This window comes from Leucopleurus acutus (genome assembly GCF_964270905.1).
Source record: "Leucopleurus acutus genome assembly, chromosome: 2".
Lineage (NCBI taxonomy): Eukaryota > Metazoa > Chordata > Mammalia > Artiodactyla > Delphinidae > Leucopleurus > Leucopleurus acutus.
The window spans coordinates 5,018,966-5,043,836 of record NC_139143.1 but is presented as its reverse complement, the minus strand read 5'-3'; positions in this window follow the sequence as shown (position 1 = coordinate 5,043,836).

The window sequence follows — 24,871 nt, the reverse complement described above, 5'->3', positions numbered from 1 at the left end:
CAAGAGCAAGTGGAAATAGAGTGAAAGCAGATTTATTCAGGGAGATACACACTCCATAGACAGAGTGTGGGCTGACTAGAAGGTGAGAGGGCCCCAGGGTATGGGGTTGTTAGTTTTTATGGGCTGGGTAATTTCATAGGCTAAGGAGTGGTAGGATTATTCCATCTATTTTGGGGAAGGGGCAGGGATTTCCAAGAATTAGGTCACTGCCCACTTTTTGTCCTTTTATGGTTGACCTCGAAACTGTCATGGCACCTGTGTAGCAAATGTATTACAATAAGCACATAATGCGGTTCAAGGTCTACTGGAAGTGGAATCTTCCTCCATCTTAGGCATGGTAGGTTCTAACCAGTTTTTGTCGTATCCTCAATGGCTATGTCATTCTTTTAAAGGTTGTGCCATGCCCCCTTCCCTCCTATCTCATTTTCAGGAAAATTTCTGGGGATCCAGTAGAACTCAGCATGTCTATCTGTTCCTGATGAATTTAAGGTTCTTGCCTCGTCATGAAAGAATTCAGAGACGAAGTGATAGGTAAGAAGTGGATTTATTTAGAGAGAAACACACTCCATAGACAGTGTGGGCCATCTCAGAAGGCAAGAGACCCCTAAATATGGCGTGGTTAGTTTTTATGGGCTGGGTAATTTCATAGGCTAATGAATGGGAGGATTATTCCAATTATTTCAGGGAAGTGGCGGGGATTTCCAGGAACTGGGCCACCGTCCACTTTTTGACCTTTTATGGTCAGCCTCAGAACTGTCATTGCGCTGGTGGGTGTGTCATTTAGCTAATGTATTACAGAGAGCGAATAAGGAGGCTTGAGGTCCACTGGAAGTCAAATCTTCCACCATCTTGGACTTAGTTTGTTCTAACCAGCTTTTGTCATAGCCTCCATGGCTATGTCATATTTTTAAAGATTGTGCCCTGCCCCCTTCCCTCCTGTTTCATATCTACCCTCTCCAAAGAGGTGAAGCTCCTACGCCTTTTCACTGTCTACCTGAAAGAAACAGACACAGTGCTTGGTAAACATTTTTTGATTTTGGAAGCAATATATCACATTTAAGCATCTGCTCCCATCAATTTATCAGATTTAAGAAAAGGCCAAATACTTTTCATGGGTCCCAGAGCAAATCAAAACTTAACAAAAAAACATAACGCAAAGGTCCTTACGATCCAGAAGCTTTAACTGTACTCAAGAGTCTATGAGCAGTTACAATGCTTTTGTCAAATATTGGAGCAAAAATTTCTAAGGTTGGGTCCCAAGATCTTTGAGCAAAGCCACTTATATTTAGCAATAACAATAGTATTGATATTTTGAGAAATAGCTCGACTTAATTTGTCCCTGACAGAGAAGTCTGACTTTGGAACATCAGGTAACAACATAAGGCCATTGCTATCACAAGCCCGGCAGTTATCTAACTCTAGGAAGTCACAGAGTTAGGCATACCCGGTGGCATTCCACTATTCAAGTGGAAATAAAATATATGGGTTCAGACAAAGCAGCCCCTGAAAGCACAGGTAAATTTCATCAGCATCTGACTGTCATTCCCAACTTGTCCTTTGTTCTGCTGCCCCTCCCTCAATCTCTATTTTTATCCCAGGGGGAGATTTTTTAATTATTAATTGACCAGGAAGGGAAAAGTTTAGGTCTTATATATAGGTATTGCTGTATAATTTGCTGGTACTGGACAGAAATTAACAGCTGAAACTTTACAGCCCCACCCAGGGTTGATCCTTTAAAAAGCATGGGTAGGAGGGTGGGCAACAAATCCTGTTGATGGTTTATAATGGTTCACTTGCCTTGAAGGAGAGAGAGCCTTAGGCAGGTATCTACTTTTCTTTCATTGAGGAATCACTATCCCTCCCAGGGCTGCCCTGCTGGGACAGGGCTTTGCCCAGCATAGGAATTAGTGGCCAAAGCTGGGAACTTAGCTGGAGCCTCCATGGCTTGGACTACAAGTTGTAGGTGACAAACTCTTCCTATTCTTGTGAATCAGGGTTCTGATCTTTTAGAAACTTTAGTACACACGGAAATAATACATCCTCTAGGTACACAAAATGATAACTGAATTGGAAGTAAAGACTGCCACCTGGGTATTTCAGATCTTTCATGACTTTAAGCAAACAGACCAAAGTAGGTTTCATTATTAACTTGGGTAAATGATCCTGATTATTAAAAGGAACAGTGAATCCTGGGGACAATGGGATATGAAGCTGTATAGATAGAAGCCTGAGAAAACCCTGGAGGGTCTTCAGTGTTCAATGTCAAAAATTGACGAAACTTAAGTTTTGACTATAATTGAATAATAGGGGTCAATTTAACCCTCCAAAGTTCAACAGCTAGAAAAATGGGTGAGTTTACATGAAACACTCATTTTCAGACAGTGAACAATGAACAGTATACACAATAACCACGGAGAGAAGAGAAACAAAAAGCGTGAGCCCTGTAATTATCCCAGCTTCTTGCTTACGGAGAGCGTCCAGGCTGCAGTAGTGAGAAGAGGTCCCCAAACAGAGCCTGGCGTTCTTGATGAGTTGAAAAGAGAGAAGCCAAAGTGAAGGGAGGCCAAAGCAGCTAGAATTTTAGTGTGTAATTCCAGGAAGCAGATAGGTGTGCAAAAAAAAAAAAAAAAAGCCTCCGAAGATCTGCAGAAGGATCTGTTAGTCTGTGGTTGAACAGTGGTCTTCACGTGCATGGGAGGACAGTGCATGAAGCCTAAGAACGGACTAGTGGAATATTCCCTGGCGATCTACAGGGTGGGTAATATGTCATGTCCTAAGCAATCAGAGTATAAAGACCCCTGAATCATTAGGGCATTAGGTAGAGTCCTCAGAAGGGTGTAATCTCAGCAGTGGAATCAGATAAGCCCTAGATGGAGGACTGCTCTGGACCTGCTCTGACAACGCTTAAAAAGACTCAAAAGGGTCAAAATGATTCCAGTAATCTGGCAGCATTCTAGAACAAAATCCATCAATATTTAAAGAAATGCAGCAAAACACAACACCAACTACATAGAATTTACCATGTTTGGCATCCAATCAAAAATTTGCATAGGAAGGAAGCAGGAAAGTGTAATCCCTAACCAGGAGAAAAGCCTATCAATAGAAATGGACCCCAAATGACAGAGGATAGAATCATTAGAAAAGACATTTTTAGAAAGCTATTATAAAACAGTATATCCAATAAGGGATTTATAGCCAAAATATACATAAAAATTCATACAACTCAATATCATAAAAATCAAACAATTTGATTAAAAGATGGGCAGAGGACCTGAACAGATATTTTTCCAAAGAAGAAATACAGATGGCCAACAGGCATATGAAAAGATGCTCAACATCACTAATCACCAGGGAAATGCAAACCAAAACCACAATGTGATATCATGTCATACCTGTCAGAATGGCTTTTATCAAAAAGACAGCAAATAACAAGTGTTGACAGGGATGTGGAGAAAAGGGAGCCCTTGTGCACAGTTGGTGGAATGAAACTTGGTGTGCTCACTATGGAAAACATTATGGAGTTTCCTCAATAAATTAAAAATAGAACTGCCATACAATCCAGCAAGTTTACTTCTGGGTATTTACCCAAAGAAAAAAAAACACTAACTTAAAAAGATATATGCACCCTAATGTTTATACTAGCAAGCCAATTTACAATAGCCAAGATATGGAAGCAACCGAAGTGTCCACTGATAGATGACTGGATAAAGAAGATGCAATACATATATATACACACACACACACACACACACATACACATATATATACACACACATATATACACACATATACACACACATGTACACACACATATATACACACACACATATATATATATACACACACACACATATATACACACATATATATATACACACACAATGGAATATTACTCAGCCATTCAATAAAAAAGAAATCTTGCCATTTTTGAAAACATGGATAGATCTACATGGCATTACGCTGAGCAAAATAAGAGAACGACAAATACCGTATGATCTCACTTATATGTGGAATCTAAAAAAACAAAACAAGCAAAACAAAACAGAAACAGACTCATAGATTCAGAGAACAAACAGATGGTTGTCAGAGGTGGAGATGGGGGCAAAATAAGTGAAGGAGATTAAGAGGTCCAAAACCCCAGTTATCAAACAAATAAATCACGAGGGTATAGCTACATGGTCAATAACACTGCGGTAACTTTGTATGGGGACTAATGGTTACTAGACTTATCCCGCTGATCATTTTGTAATTTATGTAAATGTTGATTCACTATTTTGTACACTTGAAACTAACATAGTATTGTACATCAACTATATTTCAATTTTTAAAAAGCTATAAAATATACTCCATAGGTACTATAAATATACTCCGCATGTCCAAGAGGATAGAGAAAAAATCATCTTAATGAGAGGAAAATTTGAAGATTAAAAAAGACTAAAATTGAAGTTCTAGGCATAAAAAGTATAATATCTGAAATGAACAATATGCTAAATGGCATAAACAGCAGATTAGATATAACAGAAGGAATGATTACTGAACTTGAAAATATAGCAATAGAATCGTGCAAAACAGAACACAGAAATACAAAAATTGTACTGTGGCTGGGGTGTTGGTACTGTTATTCTGACACTTGTACATTGTGGATAAAACAAATAGGCAAGTATGTGATATTCTAATTATATCATCTGTGATGACCTTGAGAACTGGGGGTTTCAGCAATGTAAAGGATATATAGATGCAAAATACAAGCAATACAGATATAAGACAGCCCTGACTTTACTTTAAAATATAAATAGGGGGACTTCCGTGGTGGCACAGTGGTTAAGAATCTGCCTGCCAATGCAGGGGACACCGGTTCGAGTGCTGGTCCGGGAAGATCCCACATGCCATGGAGCAACTAAGCCCGTGCGCCACAACTACTGAGCCTGCACTCTAGAGCCCGTGAGCCACAACTACTGAAGCCCACGCAGCACCTAGAGCCCGTGCTCTGCAACAAGAGAAGCCACCACAACGAGAAGCCCACGCACGGCAACGAAGAGTAGCCCCTGCTCACCACAACTAGAGAAAGCCCGTGCACAGCAACGAAGACACAATGCAACCAAAAATAAATAAATAAATAAATTTTTTAAAAAGTGATTGATCTACTTAAAAATATATGTAAATACGAACTCTGATATAATGACATATTTTATTGGAAAAAATATTTTCTACTCTGTCCACTCATAAGGTCTAGAAATAATGACCACCTCAACAGAGCTAAGAACCCACCAAAAGGAGCCTTGGCTAATTCCAGGTGTAATTAGAAATGTGCAAGGTGAGTGTGGAACACCTTGTCATCCCAAAGAGCAAAGAAACCATCAAAAACTAAGGTAATGTCAGTGGGAATCAGACTACTTAGGACACTAGCTACATACAGCATCAATAAGAATAATAGCTATAATGTCTTGAAACATAGCAAGTATGTTTAATCCCATGTGTTTGCAGTGATACTAACCAAAGAAAACCCCAAAACCTAATTGGTTACTCTTGCATGATGCTAGGGAACAAATTCATTATTGTGAAAACTGGTAAGTAAAAGGATAAACTCAAACATTTACCCTGCCTTCTCTTTATGAATTGTAACACTGGGTAACTAAAACGATCGAACAGTAGAATTTTCTATTTAGAAAAATATCCCAGCGAATAAATAAAGAAGGAATGCCATAATTAGGATATCACAATTTTGCAGCTTCTAATAAATTAATACAGCTAGATATTAAGCATTAACAGCTACCAACATCACAAAATATGAGACAATCAACCATTTGTGTCTCCTTATAGAACACAACAGTCCCTGTAAGGTGTCTTGGCAAGAAAAAATGTCTAATCTAAATCTGATGAAGTCTCTAGCTCCAACTTCCAATTTACAAGGAGTACAAACAACCCAGTTTCTTCAGCAAATACATTTCAAAGGGGAAAAATATACCGAGGAAGAACCTATAGATTAAAAACTGTAAGAAAAGAAAATATACTATTTAAGAGACAACTAGAAATTCTAACAATAACTCTGTATTTGTTGATATTAAGAAAATATCCCTCTTCTTTTAGATATAATAATAGTGTTGTGGCTATATTTGGAAGAGTTCATATGCTTTAGACTTAAGAGCTAAAATATTTGTGGTATTTGTCATTTGTTACAAAATAATATGGTTGAAGGAACAGATGTGCTGTAGATGAAATAACAGTTGCCATGGGTACATGACTGTTGAAGCTTAGTGATGGGTACATGGGGATTCATTACACTTTCTCCGTATACTTTTGTATTTGTTTCATATGTTCTGCAAGAAAGATTTTAAGGTAATAAGAAAGGACAAAAATAGAACTCTGGGAAGAAAATTAACGTAAGATGATAGCAATCCTAACAAAGAGGTCAGCCAAGGCTCAAACCCTTCAGAAATAAAGATAGAAATTTGTTCAACCGCATAGTTCACATAACTCATTAAAAACTCTAAATATATACCATTTTAGGAAGAAAAATTTCAAAAGGTTTATCTGCACAAGTGTTTAATAATAGCTAATTGTCACTACATGAGAAAAATCTTGGCTTGGTCCCTTTAACTAATTAATATATTCTATTCTTTTTTTTGCCCTTGTCCACATAAAGTCAGAGTCTAAAGATCTGACTTGTCTTTTAGAGTACTTGGCATTATTGCCTACCATAAGAAGATAAACTGCTGGTTTCTTATTTATATATATAATATATATATACACATATATATGTATATATAATATATATATATTTTAAAGGCATGTTGTTTTTGTATTCACTCTGAACAACATGATCTTAGGAAATTCCATTTCACTGGAGATTCCATTTCACTGGCAGAACTCCACTAATAGGGATGGGGGGGTACTCTATTCTTCTGCTTAAAAAGAAATTTTGCAATAAATATTTAGTGCTTGAGATAAAAAAGAAAAAATAATAATAAGCTGCTTTTCTGTACACTTCCAGTCTGGTAGAACACTTGACTTGTAATATGTTCCCATTTTCACAAAAATACTTTTGTTTTGTTAGGAGAAGTAGAGTATGGAAAAGGACAAGGAAGAAAGTGGGGGGGAAAGAGGAATAAAGGAATAAAAAACAAGGATAGGAAGGGAGAGTAGGAGTATTTTTCTCAAGAAATTTGCATTGTGCCAAAAGTAGGTATATTTTTGTAATTATTAAGTTCTTCATTAATTAAACCACTTACTTTTTAGTTTCTCTCATCCAAAAGCAGTGTGCAAAACAATGCATTAACGCACATAGAAAATGCTGATTCCCTCCTAGCCCCAGTCCTGAGGTAACCAATGTCATCAGTCTGGCATGTGACCATCCTCACTTCTCCCATTATATATAAAAACATTCAAAGGGCATTTGGAAATTTTTTGTTTATTTGCTGTTTCCAATATTAGATAATACTGTAACTATTATGCTGGGACTTGCTTTGTTCAGTATATCATGGACCTCTCAAGTCCATAGAAAACTAAATCATCCTTTTAAACAGTCACATAATATTCCGTGGTAAAAATGTACTTCGCTGAACTATCGCCCTGTTGATAGACAGTGAGACTGTATCCATTTTTGGCCACCATAATCGATGGTAAAATAAAGATTCTTTAACATGGCCTTAAAAAACAATGTGTCTAGGGGCTTCCCTCGTGGCGCAGTGGTTGAGAGTCCGCCCGCCAATGCAGGGGACACGGGTTCGTGCCCCGGTCCGGGAAGATCCCACATGCCGCAGAGCAGCTGGGCCCGTGAGCCATGGCCGCTGAGCCTGCGCGTCCGGAGCCTGCGCGTCCGGAGCCTGTGCTCCGCAACGGGAGAGGCCACAACAGTGAGAGGCCCGCGTACCGCAAAAAAACCAAAAAAACAATGTGTCTATTTCTACAGAAAAGCTATTCAAAATTTAGTGGGTATGTTAAAGAGAATATGTGTTTTAGATTATAATAGACATTGCTAGACTTCTTTTCAAAATGCTTGCAGTTTATACTCCCACTAACAATATATTACCGTGTCCATTTTCTCATTTACGTCTTACTAACAATGAATGTTATGAGCCTTTTTAATTTTTGCCATCAAATAAGAGAGATTCAAATTATCAAAAGAACTGTTCCTTAGTGTTTTCCCTGAATTAAACTCACAGTCTGTGTAGGTCTCTGACATCTGTAGGTGGTTTGCTCTATGAGGTCGGCATTGGAGACTGGATTGAAGCAGTGGTGTGCTCCGCCCTATTCTGTGGTCATAGATTGCTTACAGGAGATTGTACCATTGGAATGGTACTACCAGGAAAAAAGCATGATATACAGGTTAATGTCACCATTGTCATATATGAAAGATACCTCGCTATTCACTGGAAACAAAATGATAGAAACAGAAACCCTTAGGGGTTAAAGACGCTATCCAATGCTTAACTCTGATCCATAAAACTCCTACCAATTTATTATTGTACCTCTGCTTAATTTCCTCTAGTGCTGGCGAGCCTACAAAAGCAGACAGCCATTCCATAACAACAAAGCTAACTTTTATTGAACGTTTATTCTGTACCACACACTTAAAAGTGCCCGGCAGGAAGCATCTCATTTAATCCTTACAAAAACCCCCTGGGGGAGGCATTACTATTATACCTATTTCACAGAATAAACCAAGGCACACATCACAGGGACAGCAATGGCTGAGCTGAAGTCCATGGGAAACCATCTCAATCTCTGCACCTTACTGCCTCCCAAAGGCAGGTTTATAAAATTCTGAATGCCAACCTTTTTCTTTACAAACCTAAACATGCTTTCCTGTAGTTGTTTCACTGCTCCTAGTCTACTCCTATTATCCCACATATTCTCCTAAACTTTTTTACATATGAAAATACTACAAATACTTGAAATACTTAATGAGGTTCTCCATTAGTCTTTTTTTTTTTCATTGCTGATATTTTTTTTTTCGGCCGTGCCACGTGGCATGTGGGATCTTAGTTTACCGACCAGGGATCAAACCTGCACCCCCTGCCTTGGAAGCACGGAGTGTTAACCACTGGACGGCCAGGGAAATCCCTCTCCATTAGTCTTTAGCTCTAGAACCAGAGAGATTTTAATGGAAGCCTGAGAAAGATCAGCTCACAGAACTCACCCAATGGCAAGAGGGAGATAATGGTAGTATCTGTATCTCCTACTTATTACAGACCCCAATTCAAGCCAACTATGAGTCTTTATAGGAAAGGGAACTAAAAATTTCCAGAGGAGGGACCAAGTACGAAGCATTAAAACACAAAACATTAATGGGAAAGATTAACATAATACCATTATATTTTTGAAGTCTCAGTCAAATTCATCAGTGAAATGCACACTCTTATAGAATACCTCACATACCTAAGGATTAAGTCTCTCTTTTTTTTCAGTCTTCTTAAATGTATTGAGACTTGTTTTGTGGCCTGGTATGTGATCTATCCTAGAGAAAGTTCCACATGCACCTGAAAACAATGTGTATTCTGATGCTTTTGGATGGAATGTTCTATATAGATCTAGGATTAAGTCTTCTAGGAATACAATAATTAAGAGTATGGCACAAGAGACAAGTTTAATAATGTTTCAGTCATAGGAATTCAAAGATAATGGAAAGTACAATAATAAAATTCACGTTCATTAAAATCACAAAAATTTCCACATTTATCACAAGAGAATGTATTCGGTGGAACCTCAAATAGAAAACAAAATCAGACGGCACAATGGAAGTAAAATATGCCCGTGATGAGTATCTGGTATGTCAATCAAAGGTTAACCAAGGATATACTAATGTAAAGTCTTTCTCTCTCTAACCACATTTCTTTCATTGATGAAACACCTATGATTTAGGTTGTATTTTTCATTTATAATCTCTTATATCAGAGAATTATTTTTTCTTAATTTTCCTCTATTTTTTGCACTTTCAGAATGGGGAATAAAGTTAATCTCTTGAAATCCAGGCCATATTAACATTATAACTCTTTTATTCTGATAAATTATTTGCACACATGCGAGGTCAAGAGCTCATGGAGCTTTATTCCTTACAATTTCCCCACATTTTCTCACTGCTCATTTTGCAATGTATTTATACATCACTTCTTTAAACTCAAGATACCAAGCTATGTATTGTTGTCTTGCATTGAAATAATTCTAAACCCTACACTAAACACTCCACACAAACAGTAAAAATAAAAACTAGTAAAGATAAAGCAATTATACCCCAATAAAGATGTTAAAAAAAAAACTAGTGAAGAAGAAATAGCTTCATTAGGTGATTATGAATATTTTTTGTTTATGCCATTTTATATTTGCCAATTATAAGTGATTTTATATAACATTTATATAAAATGTGGTTCTATATTTTTTAAAGTAGTGGACTCTCAAGATAATTGTTAAATCTATCTGAATATCCCTGTTATTGGTTTGCTTTGAACTAGATTATTAATTATTAATTGAACAAATTGAATAAATGGAAGATTCAGCCTGTTCCTAAGACTCTGGAGATCTCTGAATATTCAGTTCCCTAAATTTCAGTGAGGTGGATGGGCTATTTAAAAATGTGGACTGTACCTTGATGAAATTTAGTAAACATATTTTAACTTCTGATCCACTATACTACAGGTTAATATATAACCATTACTGTAACTATTTATTTGCATTTTCTATTGAATTTTCCCATAGAATATATACAGAGGGTGAGTTAGCTTGGGATAAAGTTTTTTTGTTTGTTTGCTTGTTTGTTTTTGACATGCACAAACATACCTAGCTGGGGAAGTTATGTACAGATGGATTTATTACAGAGGTTGGAACAAAGACCAATTTGTTGGATTATTAAGGGAAACTAATGACTCAATATAAATACTTTTTAATTAAAATGTGATATATATTAATTCCTTTTCATAGGAAGTTCCCCCCCAAAATGGGGGGGGATTTTAAAAAATTGAGACATAATTGAATATAACACTGTATTAGTTTTAGGTGCACAACTTAATAATTTACGTATATATTGCAACATGATTACCACAATAAGTTTAGTTAACATCCATCACCACAAATTGTTACACATTTTTTTCTTGTAATGAGGACTTTTGAGATCCACTCTCTTAGCAACTTTCTATACAATACAGTATTAATAACAATAATCGCCATGATGTACATTACATTCCCAAGACTAATTTATCCTATAAGTGGAAGTTTGTACCTTCTGACCACTTTCATCCATTTCACTAAACTCCTACACCCCTCCTCTGGCAACCACCAATATGTTCTCTGTATCTGTAAGTTCAGTTTGTTTGTTTGTTTGCTTTTCAAATTTCACACATAAGTAAGATTATACAGTATTTGTCTTTCTCTGTCTGACATGTTTTACTTAGCATAATGCTTTCAAGGTCCATCCATGTTGTTGCAAATGGCAGGATTTCCTTCTTTTTTTTTTTTTTTTTTTTTTGCGGTACGCGGGCCTCTCACTGTTGTGGCCTCTCCCGTTGCGGAGCACAGGCTCCGGATGCGCAGGCTCAGCGGCCATGGCTCATGGGCCCAGCCGCTCTGTGGCATGTGGGATCTTCCCGGACCGGGGCACAAACCCGTGTCCCCTGCATCGGCAGGCGGACTCTCAACCACTGTGCCACCAGGGAAGCCCTCCTTCTTTTTTATGTCTGAATATTATTCCATTGTATGTATATGTATGTGTATGTCTGTGCTTATGTGTATATATATGTATATAAAACATATTTTCTTTGTCCATTCATTCATCAGTGGACACTTACGTTGTTTTCATGTCTTGGCTATTGAAAACAATGATGCAATGAACATTGGGGTGCAGATGTCTTTTCAAGATAGTGATATTTTTTTCTTTGGATAAATACCCAGAAGTGTAATTGCTGGATCATATTTTGCCCTATGTTGTTTTGTTTCCACAATTGTGTGGACTTCCCTGTTTTCTTTCTGTTACTGATTTCTAACTTCATCCCACTGTAGTTAAAAAAGATACTTTGTGTGATATTTCCCTTTTAAAATGTCAGAAGACTTAATTTGTGGTCTAGTCTGGAAAAATGTCCCATGTGCACCTGAGAAGAATGTGTATTCTGTTGTCATTGAGTACAGTATAAAAGTTGTTAGATCTAGTGGTTTATTGAGTTAAGTCCTCTGTTTCCTTACTTATTTTCTGTCTAGTTCTATTTTTTATTGAGGGTGGAGTATTAAGTCTCCATCTACAATTGTAGTTCTACTTCTCCCTTCAATTCTGTCAGTTTTTGCTTTGTATAATTCAACAGTATTTTATTAAGTGTGTAAATGTTTATAATTGTTTTATCTTGTATTGAACATTTATTAATATATAATTAATGTATTATTAATATATAATGCCCTTTGTTTCTTATAAACTTTTTGAATTAAAGTCTGTTTTGTCTGATATTGGTATAGCCATCCCTGTTCTCCTTTGGTTACTATTTCCATGGAATATCCTTTTCTATCCTTTCACTTTCAACTGATTTGTGTCTTTGGATTTAAAGTGAATTTCCTGTAGACAATATATAGTTGGATAATTTTTTTATCCATTCTGCCAATTTCTCTCTTGATTGCAGCTGAATCCATGTACATTTAAAGTAATTGGATAAGGAGAGAACTCTGTCATTTTCCTATTTAGTTTCTCTATGTCTTATAGATTTTTTGTCTCTCATTTCCTGCATTACTGTGTTCTTTTGTGTTTAGTTGATTTTTTGGTAGTGAATTGATTTAATTCCTTTATCATTTCTTTTTGTGTACAATGTACACCCTCAGCTTTTATTTTCTGGGAATGTCTTAATTTCTCTCTCACTTTTGAGGGACAGTTTTTATGGATATAGGACTCTTGGTTGACAGTTTATTTTTTCTCTTAATACTTTGAATATATCAACTTACAACTATTCAACCTCCAAATTTTCTGGTGAAAAATCTGCTGATGATCATTGAGGATCCTTTGTATGTGACAAATTGTTTCTCTCTTGCTGCTTTCAAAATTATTTGTCTTTGTCTTTCAACAGTTTGTTTATGTGTCTTGTTGGTGCGTTTCTTTGAGTTCATTCTACTTGGAATTCATTAAGCTTCTTAAATATTTATATTCATGTCTTACATCACATTTGGGAACTTTTCTGCCATTGTTTCTTTAAATATTCATTCTTCTCCTTCTGGGACTCCTACAATGCATATATTGGTCTGCCTGATGGTATACCACAGATCCCTTAGGCTCTATTCATTTTTCTTCAATCTTTTTTCTTTCTGTTCCTCAGACTCAGTAATTTCCATAGTCCTATCTTCAAGTTTGCAGATTCTTTCTTCTGCCTGTGCAAATCTGCTTTTGAATCCCACTAGTGACTTTTTTCATTTCAGTTATTTAATTTTTTAGCTCCATAATTTCTTTTGGTTTATTTTTAGATAAATAAAAATGCATTAGTTCTTTGAGTGTCTCTAAGGCAGTTACATTAAAGTCTTTATCTAGTAGATCTGCCATCAGGTCTTTTTCAGAGCCAGATTCTGTTTTTTCTGGGTTTTTTTTTTCTTCTCTTTTTTGAATGAGTCATATTTTCTTGTTTCTTTGTATACCTTGTGATTTTTTTTCTGAAAACTGGATATTTAAATCTAATAATGTGGTAGCTCTAGAAATCAGATTCTCTCCCTTCCCCAAGGCTTACTGGATTTTGTTTTGTTTTTGTTTTTATTGTTGTAGACTCTGTGCTGAGGATCAGTCTGCATTGAAAACTTAAGGTCATCTCAAATCCTTTCTGAGTCTGTACCTTCCCCTGGGCATGCATGGTGACTTTCTAATTTCCCCTGCATGTGCAGTTGCTTTTGAATGTTCTAATCTTCAATGTCTGATTCCCAAAAGGAGAAAAAGAAAAATGAAGGGTGTTTGGGAGAAAGGCACCATCCCTTTAACCCCCTGGAAATCACTTTACAACAGTGGGAGGAGGTGCAATAACAATGGCCACTGCCTCTTTGCCTGCCTTTCTGTGATTAGAAGCAGAGATCAGAGGACAGATCGCCAGTATTTGGAAGACAGGGTCCTTGTTGCCAACCCTGGCTCCTGCAAACTACTTCCAAAACACATGCACAGCTGCCTGCCACAGTGCTGGCTGGGGGTAGATGGGTAGCTGCTGCTATGCTAAAAGCTGAAATTGACTAAAATTAATCACAATTTACTCTTCAAGCCTTCCCCTGGAATTTGCAAGCCTTCAGTAGACTGCAGAGTTCCAAAATAGTCATATTCTACCAGTGCCATTGTTGTCTGGGTTGGGGGAGAGATTTATTTATTTATTTGTTTGTTTGTTTATTTATTTTTAACATCTTTATTGGAGTATAATTGCTTTACAATGTTGTGTTAGTTTCTGCTGTATAACAAAGTGAATCAGTTATATGTATACATATATCCCCACATCCCCTCCCTTTTGAATATCCCTCCCACCCTCCCTATCCCACCCCTCTAGGCGGTCACAAAGCACCAAGTTGATCTTCCTGTGCTGTGTGGATGCTGCGGGGAGAAATTTCTAGTGCTCCCTACTCTCCCATCTTCCCAGAGTCTTCCTCCTTTGACCACTTTAAAATTCAATTTGTTTTACTTTTCATTCATTTTAAAATGCAAGAAAGATCATGTCAGTCCCCATTTAATACCCCTTAATGTCTTCCCATCTCAGTATTAAAATCTAATCCTCTTATCCAGATTTACAGAACCCAAACATCTCTATCCTGCCTGCCTGGATCTCTTATCACACTTATCACCACTCTCCCCATCACTCACTGCTCTGGTCTCTGTCTTCCTCAAGCTCCCCAAGTTCATATTGCTTTAAGCATCTAAACTAGCTATTTTCCCTCTGGTACTCTCACAAATTGAAAGGGGCTTGATGTAAATTGGTACAACAACTTTGAAAAACTCTAAGGGCCTCTTGAAGTTTGAAATGAATCACTAAAATGATTTTCCCTGCCATCTTCTCAAAGGGATCATCCCTGACCATTTAATTTCAAATACTTGACCACTTACTCCATCTTGTCACCGCTTTAACATTTTCTACAAACACATATTATTATCTGATTTTTGGTAGTTATGGTGTTTGTTTGTCATTATTATCTGTCTCCTCCTTATTACGGAGTAAGTTCCAGTTGAGCAGGAACCTTTTATGTCTTGCTAATTGCTGAGTCTCCAGATCTAGAAAAATCCCTAGCATATAAATAGTTGGCCTTCAACAAACATATATGAAATGAATGAGAGGATTCTACAAAGTTAAACTTTTATAACTTACTTACTTCTTCAAAATGTATGTTTATTTTTACCAGATTTTACCTACATGAAAGGTGACTGGCAGGAGAATGGGAAGGGGGAAAGTTTGGAAAAGAGTCCTGCTAAAGCAGCAAGGTATATATTTTCTGTATTAATAATTAATTCAATAAATATTTATGAAAAACCTACATATACAAGTGAACAGGAAAAACTGCCTGCTATAAAAATATTATATTCTACAGGAGATTACTTACTGACAATAATTAAAGAAACATATAAAACCATTCAAGTAGTAATAACTGCTATGCAGAAAACAAGGCAGTGTAAAATAATAGAAAGTGTGATGGGGGAGGAGTCCATTTTAGAGACTAAGGTTAGTAGAGACCTAAATTGTGGGGCTGAACCTGGGTAATAGCATTTTAGGCCTAGAGAAAAAGAAAGGCAGATTCCTGAAGCTTGGCCTATTTGAGGAAGAGCAAAATGACTAACCTGTAAGGGAGAGGAAGGGGGATGGGAGAGCTTGGCCAGTTCCACAACCCCAGATCGTGTAAATATATTAGAAATGGAGCGTTCCTCTTTCTGGGTCATTTTAGGGTTTTAATCTATAGTAACAAGACCCCTTTGTTAGAATAGAAAAAAAAAAGAAAGAAAGAAAACCAGCCCCCCCCCAAAAAAAAGCAGAAAAAACCCCACTCTATCTATAAAGAAAAATCATAAGCTCTTGGGACTGAAAGGCACAGAGAGGAACAACTCTAAAATTCTCATTTGAAAAGACTCTCAATTGCTGACATATTTGGGATAGAAGAATCCCATTTTCCTGCAACAACCCCATTAAGTAGTGTGTCTATCCTATTATAGCACAGCCTCTCTTTTACATGGCAACTAGGAATGTTGGAAAGATGTCTGAGGAGCATTTGGTCTTGAGTGACATCAGGCAAGTCATCTAATCTCTTTAAAACTCAGCTCTTCATCTGCCTCTGTGCTTGGGATAATAACATAAACCTTAAGATATTTTGTAAGCATGTAAATGTATTAGTTCAGGTTGCCTCTAGAAGCAGCTGCCCAGATGGGATTAGACGTGCGAGAGACGGGAAGGAAGGGGCAGATGCTGCTTTGACCCAAGTGGAAGGAGAGAGAGAGGAAGGAGGAATGGGTGGGAAGATGTCAGATGGCAGCTCAGCTCCAAGAGATGCTCAACCAGGAGGAGAGGTTGTCCTTGAGCCAAAGTCACCTTTTGGAGGAGTCCCTTGCCTTGATGGAATGAGCCGATTTTTGTATCCCCTCTGTGCTCAGTCATCAGTTTGGAGATGCCCGTGGGAAATGTGGTGCCTGCGCAAACACAGGAGTGGGCCCAGGGGAGCAGCATTTTGGGCCATCAGTCAATGATGCTCCTCGCAGCAGGATCCAAGCAGCACATTTCCATGACTGCAAAAATCCACCACCCTCGTGCCTCACAGATCTACTGCCCCCAGCAATTCAGGGAACAGCCAGCTATTCTGTGGTTCCTGGGACCTTCTCTTCCTGAGAAGAGGGGATAGTGGGACAAATTATAGCCCCCAATACCATAGTTGGTTGGTCTCTGGGCACAGCTGGTGGCTCCCAGCTCACCTTCCACTCTCCATCCTAGTGGGTCTCTGGTTATGGTCCCACTCCCACACCTGCTTCACTGTGAAGTGAGTCCCTCGGTTGGATGCTATGTTGTATGGGATTCCATGGCCATGGATCAGGCATTTTGTAAGTCCCTGGATTGTGGTGCTGGCTGAGGCTCTGAGGGCCAGAAGGTAAGCTCATACCTAGAATATGTATCTATCACTGGGAGGATAAGCCACTGACCCTTCCAGCATGGAAGGGGCCAGTGCGTTTGATATGCCACCAAGTGGCTGGTTGGTCTCCTTGGAAAGTGCCACACCAGTAGTACCTGTTGGTGTCTGTTGCTCACAGGATAAACATTCGGAGGCAGCAGTATCCAAATCAGTCTTCTAAGTGGAGTCTAACCTGTTGTCCTATAGACTCCCTCTCTGTCAACAGGGTCACTTCATTTATGGGCCCATCATACCAACTCCACTGCTGGAGTTCCAGTATCCCAGAGGCCTATGCTGTGATCCTCCCCCCTGGGGCCTGCCATTAGCACCACATGGCATTTTTTCCTACTACTGACACCTCTAATGCCATAAGGTTTGTTGGACTGTATGGCCCAAGGGATAGGGCTGTTTGCATTAAAGCCTAGACCTGGTATGGAACTCTTTCATTCTCTGGGCCCCATTCAGAACTATCAGACTTCCATGTCACCTAACATACCACCTGGACAGGTGTTCTTAGATGTGGAGTGTGTTGCCTCCAGAACACAGCTTTGTGCTTCCTGCTCTGTGGTAGGAGATGCAAGATGTGGCAATTTGTGTTTTATTTAGGAGTGGATATCCCAATGCTCTCCTGACTGCTGGACTCTTGAGAACATCACTGAAGAGGCATGTCCCTGAATCTGCACAGGATTTAAGTTCCACCTCTTGGAGTGCATGTGTCTTACCAAGGCCTCCAGAGTGCTAGCCACTTCTTGCTCATCCTGTCCAATCAGCATGATATAATCAGCGTAATGGATCATAATGATTTCTATGGATGTTCAGGCAGTTCAGATCTCTTCAGACTATATTATGATGGAGGGTGGAAGAATTAACAGAAACTTGATGCAAAATTGCAAATGAATATCGTTATCCATCCCATGTGAATTCAAACTGATTCTGGTCTTCTTTTCCAGGGGTCAGCAAAATTTTTTATAGCGAGCATGATAGCAAATGTTTTAGGCTCTGCAGGCCATATGGTCTCTGTTGCAACTATTCAACTCTACTGTTGTAGTGTGAAAGCAGACAATATGTAAATGAGTAAGTGGGGCTGTGTTCTAATAAAACTTTATTTACAAAACAGACAGCTGACCAGATTGGATCCACAGGCTGTAGTTGTTTTTCACTCCTGCTCTTTTCTATCCAAAATGAAAAGGAGTGCACTCACCATTCAGTTGACTCATATCACCTACCTGAGACCTTAGTAAACTGTTCTAGCTTTTTTCTGGCTAGCAGCACAATTGAGGCTTGTTAAGTCTATAGTAGTCCACTGTCATTCTCCAGTTGTTAAGTCTATAGTAGTCCACTGTCATTCCCCAGATTGGTAATATGATATGGAATGTTACCTCGATTCTCCAGGCCTTTAATGGTAGCATTAACCTCCACCATGACCCTTGCGATGCAATAATATTTTTGCTTAATTATTTTGGTGGAGAGGGGTTTGTTTGCAGAGTTTTCCACTTGGCTTTAATCACTGTAATAGCTCTTACCCCCTAAGCTAAGAACCCTATGTTAGGGTTACTCCAATTGCCAAGTATATCAATACTGGTAATACATTCAGGGCAGGGTTTGGAGAAAGGACCAATGGATGGATCTTCAGACCCATTGTCTCCACAGCAGACCAGACCCACTGTAAGCCAGACTCAGGCAAGACTCCATTTTTCACCTGGCTCCTGTAATTCTTCACTCTAACAGAAACATGATGATTGTGCTGCTGCAAGTCCTCCAAGAAACAGAAACCAAGATGGTATTAAACATGTAAGAAATTGGATGGCCAACAGACACATAAAAAGATGCTCAACATCACTAATCATCAGAGAAATGCAAATCAAACCACAGTAAGATATCACCTCAGACCTCTCAGGATGGCTATAATCAAAAAGGCAAGAAATAACAAGTGTTGGCGAGGCTGTGGAGAAAAGGGGACCCTCATGTACTGTTGGTGGGAATGTAATTTGGTGCAGCCACTATGGAAAACAGTACAGAGTTTTCTCAAAAAATTAAAAATAGAATTATTTTCAGTTCCAATCCTAGGTATTTACCCAAAGAAAACAGAAACACTAATGTGAAAAGATATATGCACCCCTATGTCCATTGCAGTATTATTTACAGTAGGCAAGATATGGAAGCAACCTAAGTGTCAACAGATGAATAGATAAAGAAGATGTGATTATATATATATATACATATATATATATATATAAACAGAATATTACTCAGTCATAAAAAAATGAAATCTTTCCATTTTGACAACATGGATAGATCTAGAGGGTATTATGCTAAGTAAAATAAGTCAGACAGAGAAAAACAAATACTGCATGATCTCACTTATATGTGGAAACTAAAAACAAAACAAACAAAACAAAACAAAATGAAAACAGACTCATAGATACAGAGAACAAAAGAGTAAGTGCCGAAGGAAGGGGGTGGGGGAGGTGAAAAAGGTGAAGGAGTTAAGAGGTAAAATCCTCCAGTTATATAATAAATAAGTCACAGGGATACAGGTATACAGCATAAGGAATATGGTCAATAATACTGAAATAACTTTGTATGGGGACAGATGTTTACTAGACTTATTGTAGTGATTGTTTCATAATGTATGCAAAACATTATTTAGTACACCTGAAACTAACATAATATTGTATATTAACTTATTTCAATTTAAAAAATACATGAAAGAGAAATAAATTATCATTATAAGCCATTGGAGGGGGGCCCACAGGGACTTCTGGAAACTTAATATCCAGCATTTAAAGAGTTCCCACAATTAAATAACAAAGAACAAACTAACCTATTTAAAAATGGGTAGACTTGAATAGATATTTCTTCAAAGAAAATGTATAAGTGGCCAATAAGTCCATGAAAAGATGCTCAGAATCACTAATGGTTAGGGAAATGCAAAGCAAGACCACAATGACATACCACTTCACACCCATTAGCATGGATACTATAAAAATAATAAATAAATTACAAGAGTTGGTGGGGATGTAGAAAAATTAGAAACCTTGTGCACTGCTGGTGAGAATGTAAGATGGTGCAGGCACTGTGGAAGACTAGTATGGTGATTCCTCAAAAAATTTAAAATTGAATTACCATATGATCCAGCAATTTCACTTCTAGGTATAAACCCAAAAGAATTGAAAGTAAGTTCTCAAAGAGATATTTGTACACCTATGTTCATAGAAGCATTATTCACAATAGCCAAAAAGCAGCCCACATATCCATCGAACAAATGAATGGGTAAACAAAACTTGGCACATACATACAATGCAGTATTATTCAGCCTTAAAAAGGAGGGAGGGACTTCCCTGGTGGCGCAGTGTTTAAGAATCCGCCTGCCAATGCAGAAGACACAGGTTCGAGCCCTGTTCAGGGAAGGTCCCACATGCTGTGGAGCAACTAAGCCCATGCATCACAACTACTGAGCCTACATCTTAGAGCCTGCAAGCCACAACTACTGAGCCCACATGCCACAATTACTGAAGCCTGCATGCTTAGAGCCCGTGCTCCACAACAAGAGAAGCCACCGCAATGAGAAGCCCGCACACCACAGCAAAGCGTAGCCCCGCTCGCCACAACTAGAGAAAGCCCACTTGCAGTAACGAAGACCCAATGCAGCCGAAAATAAATAAATAAATAAATAATTTTATTTTTAACAAAAGGAGGGAAATTCTGACACATGCTACAACATAGGCGAATCTTAAAGACATTATTGGTTAAGTGAAATAAGACAATCACAAAAGGACAAATACTGTATGATTCCACTTTGATGAGATACCTAGAGTAGTCAAACTCATAGAAACAGAAAGTAATAGAATGGCAGTCTCCAGGGGCTGGGGAGACAGGGCAATGGATATGAAATTTGGGAAGATGAAAGAAGTTCTGAGGATGGATGGCAGTCATATTTGCACAATGTGAATGCACTTAATGCCTTTTTAAGAACTATACCCTTTTAGGGAATTCCCTGGCAGTCCAGTGGTTAGGACTGTGCACTTTCACTGCTGAGGGCCTGAGTCCAATCCCTGGTTCGGGAACTAAGATCCCACAAGCCGCTATGTGGCCAAACCCCCCCCCCCCACAAAACCCAAAAAACTGTACCCTTTTAAACAGGTTAAAAAATGGTGAATTTTATGTGCATGTATTTTACCACAATTTAAAAAATTAATGTTTAAAAAATTAATGTTTATAAATTTTATGTTATGCATCTTTTAAATTAAAATACACATTTAAGAAATGCAAGCAATTAATTTTGGGAGAGAACTTGTAAGAATAAATGCAGAGGGAGCTAGAAGAGGCTGGGGGAACCAGCCGACCACAACACCATTGTGACCCCAAGTGAAAGAGACGCGGCAGGAAGGCTAGGTGAAGTGTCAGCCCTGCAGTTCCAAGCAAAGTTGGCAAGGCTGCCCGGGGATCCTCAATCCACAAGTGGCCTCTCAGAGGAATCGCGCACCTCCCAGGAGTGGTCCTGCCCTGGCTGGCTTACTCATCGGCTGGAAGCAGCCCGGGGAAAGCATGGCCTGGATATGAAGATGGTGATGGATTTGGAGTTCAGCAGCTGGAGCTGTCAGGCAGTTCCTGTCTCCAGTCATGGCTGCTAGCGACACTTCCGACCTAAGTATTAACGTCAGCGCAGACCCTGCATCCAACAGACCCTCAAAATCCCTAGATGTTCCCCTCCACCCAGTGTATTCTCACTCAAGGAAATGGTCCCACAGTGAAGGATCCAGGGTGTCACTACCGTATACGCTTGTCACGGTGCCGCATGGTTCTTCCTAGGAACCCGGCAACAGCTTCAGTCAGTGAGTTCCCGACCCCAAACTGGCTCGGGTCCAGGAACTGAGTAGGAGCTTGGACATCTTATTGGGATGCCCATCCTGAGTCTCCGGTTCTTTCACTCGTGTCATTTTTTTATGGTTTGTACGCGTTAAGTAGTCGTTTGGGTCTGCCTGGCCCTCAGGGTGCTATGCTCTGTTAACTATCTCTACCACTTCTTGCCCCTCCAGCCTGGCTGGACATCTCCGGTGTCAGGACCTCGCTCCTGCGGCTCCAGATTCTCCACCGCCAGCCCACGGTGGTGGGAACCGCTCAGCAGCGCGCTCTAGCGGCCCCGGGAACAGGATGCCCTCCGGGTCATTCCCGCTGAACACTTTCGGGTTTTCTGCCCTCACAAAATATATCCATTCCAGCACATTCGTCACCGGCAAAGCCCATTAACAATCCCCAGGAAATAAAAATCGACTATGGGTAATCAAATAAGGTCTAACCTTTTTTTATCCTCTGGGCTTAGTCTCGTTTCACTGGCTCACAGGGTCCCATGTGCAGTGGAATCACACCGGGCCCTTCCGACCGGAGCTCCCAGCGTTATAGGGCTGCGCCCCGCACCTCAGCTCAGGGCCCCGTGCAGTCGCTGCGCACGACACTCCATCCAAGATGGCGGGTACCAGGCGAGGGCAGAGTCGCTGCACCCGGCACTGAGATCTGGAGCCTGAGCAGGGCAGCTGCCCCGCCCCCTAGAGCCCCGCCCCCTCCCCGCGGAGCAGCGCTTGTAAAGCAGCCCCGCACGGCTTGTCGGAGAGCCTGTGCTCTAGAGCCCGAGCTCGCACCTCTCCACTGTCTGACCCAAGAAGAAAGCTTTCCTTTGCTTCTGAACCCAAGTGGGTCTCGTTCTACTGGCCGGAGAGACACCAAGCAGGAGGAACCTCGTTGGGGACCCACTCGTCAGGGTCGGTAACACATTCACTTCCCTTAGCATCTTTATTCCTTCTTCCAGGCCATCTTGGGCATTTATTCTGTTCTTCACTTTTTTTCAGGCTTTTAAAAGCCACCCTAGCAGTGAGTTAGACACATCAGAGTGTCCTGGACAGGGTATTAAATTCCGAGAAGGATCCTTCAAGTCAAAGATTCTTACTTACCTGCTCTTATTTCTGGCCATGAAGATCCAATCCTGGGGATACTCACCTGGTTCCTCCTGGTCCGTCCTGTTAATAATTCTTTCACCTGGGGGGTAGTCTCCTCCCTCACTTGCCAGGCTGTCCTCAGCTGGCTTATGCTGAAATTTAACCCTGGATTATCAACCTGGAAGCCAGGAAAGGAGGCGGGGGCAGCTCTTGGGGGAAAGGGAGGCTCCGAAGCCATCTTTTAGCACAACGGAACTGCCAGCTCTTACTGGGGAAGGTTGGGCCACCTCTGCAAGCTCCCAGGTTTCAGGTTACTCTGCAGAGCACCAGGGGCACCCAGGTAGACACCACCACCCCATGTGTCAAGCTTACAGGTTTCCCCAACCAGAGTACTGACTTCAGGACACCAGACCTGCCTAGGAGGAGCATCTAAATGGATTCCATTAGACCTACAGCCTGTAGCTCAGCTGGGTGCTCTTCCACTGCAGGAAATAAGGACCTCTTTGTAAGCTACCCCACAGAACCTCTGATCCTCACACCCAGCCTTTAACCCACTGTTAATGGCTCTCAGGTTCTCATTTTCCTTCTTCCGGGCACCAATTCAGCTTAGCTCTATTGCCTGTAGGTATTTTCCCCCATACCTTTCAAATACCTGCATCAGTACATCGCATTGCCCTCCAATGCGATGTCTTCCTAGGTCACTGCTGGTGAAATCTTTAGCAATCAGGCCACCATCCTGCAGTAAGGATTCTCCGTATCCCACCTAGCTCCCTACTTTGTGCTCCCTGGAGATATGAACAGCACTTTTTTATGGCCCCTACATTAAGTAAGCAGGGAGAGTTCTTGTATAGATATGTATAGAAATAAATGGTAGCTAAAATAACTACTATCACTCTTACTTAAGTTCTCTATAATAACTCAGTTCTCTGACCTATCAAACAGGAGTAATTTAGTATCATATCTAATTCATACGTTTTTGGAGACTCAAATGTAACACTTCATTTAAGGGTGCACTTAAAATTTTTAAAGATATAAAACAGTACTAGTGAAAGATCTTTATAACTAAGAACAGCTCTTAATTTTTTCCCTTTTCCCTAGGAGAACAGATTGATGTTGTATAAGGAGATACTAAGCACAGCACCTTAAGCAATTGAACTTGAATAAATCTGTAAATATCAGCTTCAGTCAGGGAGCTAAGTATGTACTTACCGAATGCTCTGAAGATACATTCAAAATGTATCTTACTGAAGGCTTCAAATTAAAAAATATAAAACTAATGAGATTACTTAAGAGTTTTCTTCCATTAGATTTAAAAGCAATGATAATAAATGTCAAGATCCTTTACTTACAGAGGTTCAGGTGAATGTAGCTAAAAATGAGATTTAACAATGTGTATTAATATGTGGCAATCTGAAGGCACGTCATAAGGCAGTGCTTTTTGAATTATTCCAACAAAGTCTCCCTAACTTAAAAGGAAAATAAATTCAAATACCCAAAGAGGGATTGGTTGGGAAAAAAACTTTCATTGAATGTATGTCATGTCAAGTGTATGAGCCAGCAGTGCGCACGTGTTAGTCAGAACAACTTAATGCCCAGCAATAAGATTCTCATCTAATTTCTTTGACTATTTTTATTATCACAAAGGCAATATCAGAAAATATAATCAAAAGAACAACAATGAATTCACACAATCCCATCCACCTTGAGAGATCTCAGTGAATACCTTCAGGTCTTTCTCTATGCATGTATGTTCATGTGTGTACATATACGTGTGTGTCTGTGTTATTTTAAAATGGGGTCAGGCTATATATACTCTTAAAAAACCTGCCATAATTTCAGTCATCTACTAATTATTAGACAATTAGGGCATTCCATCT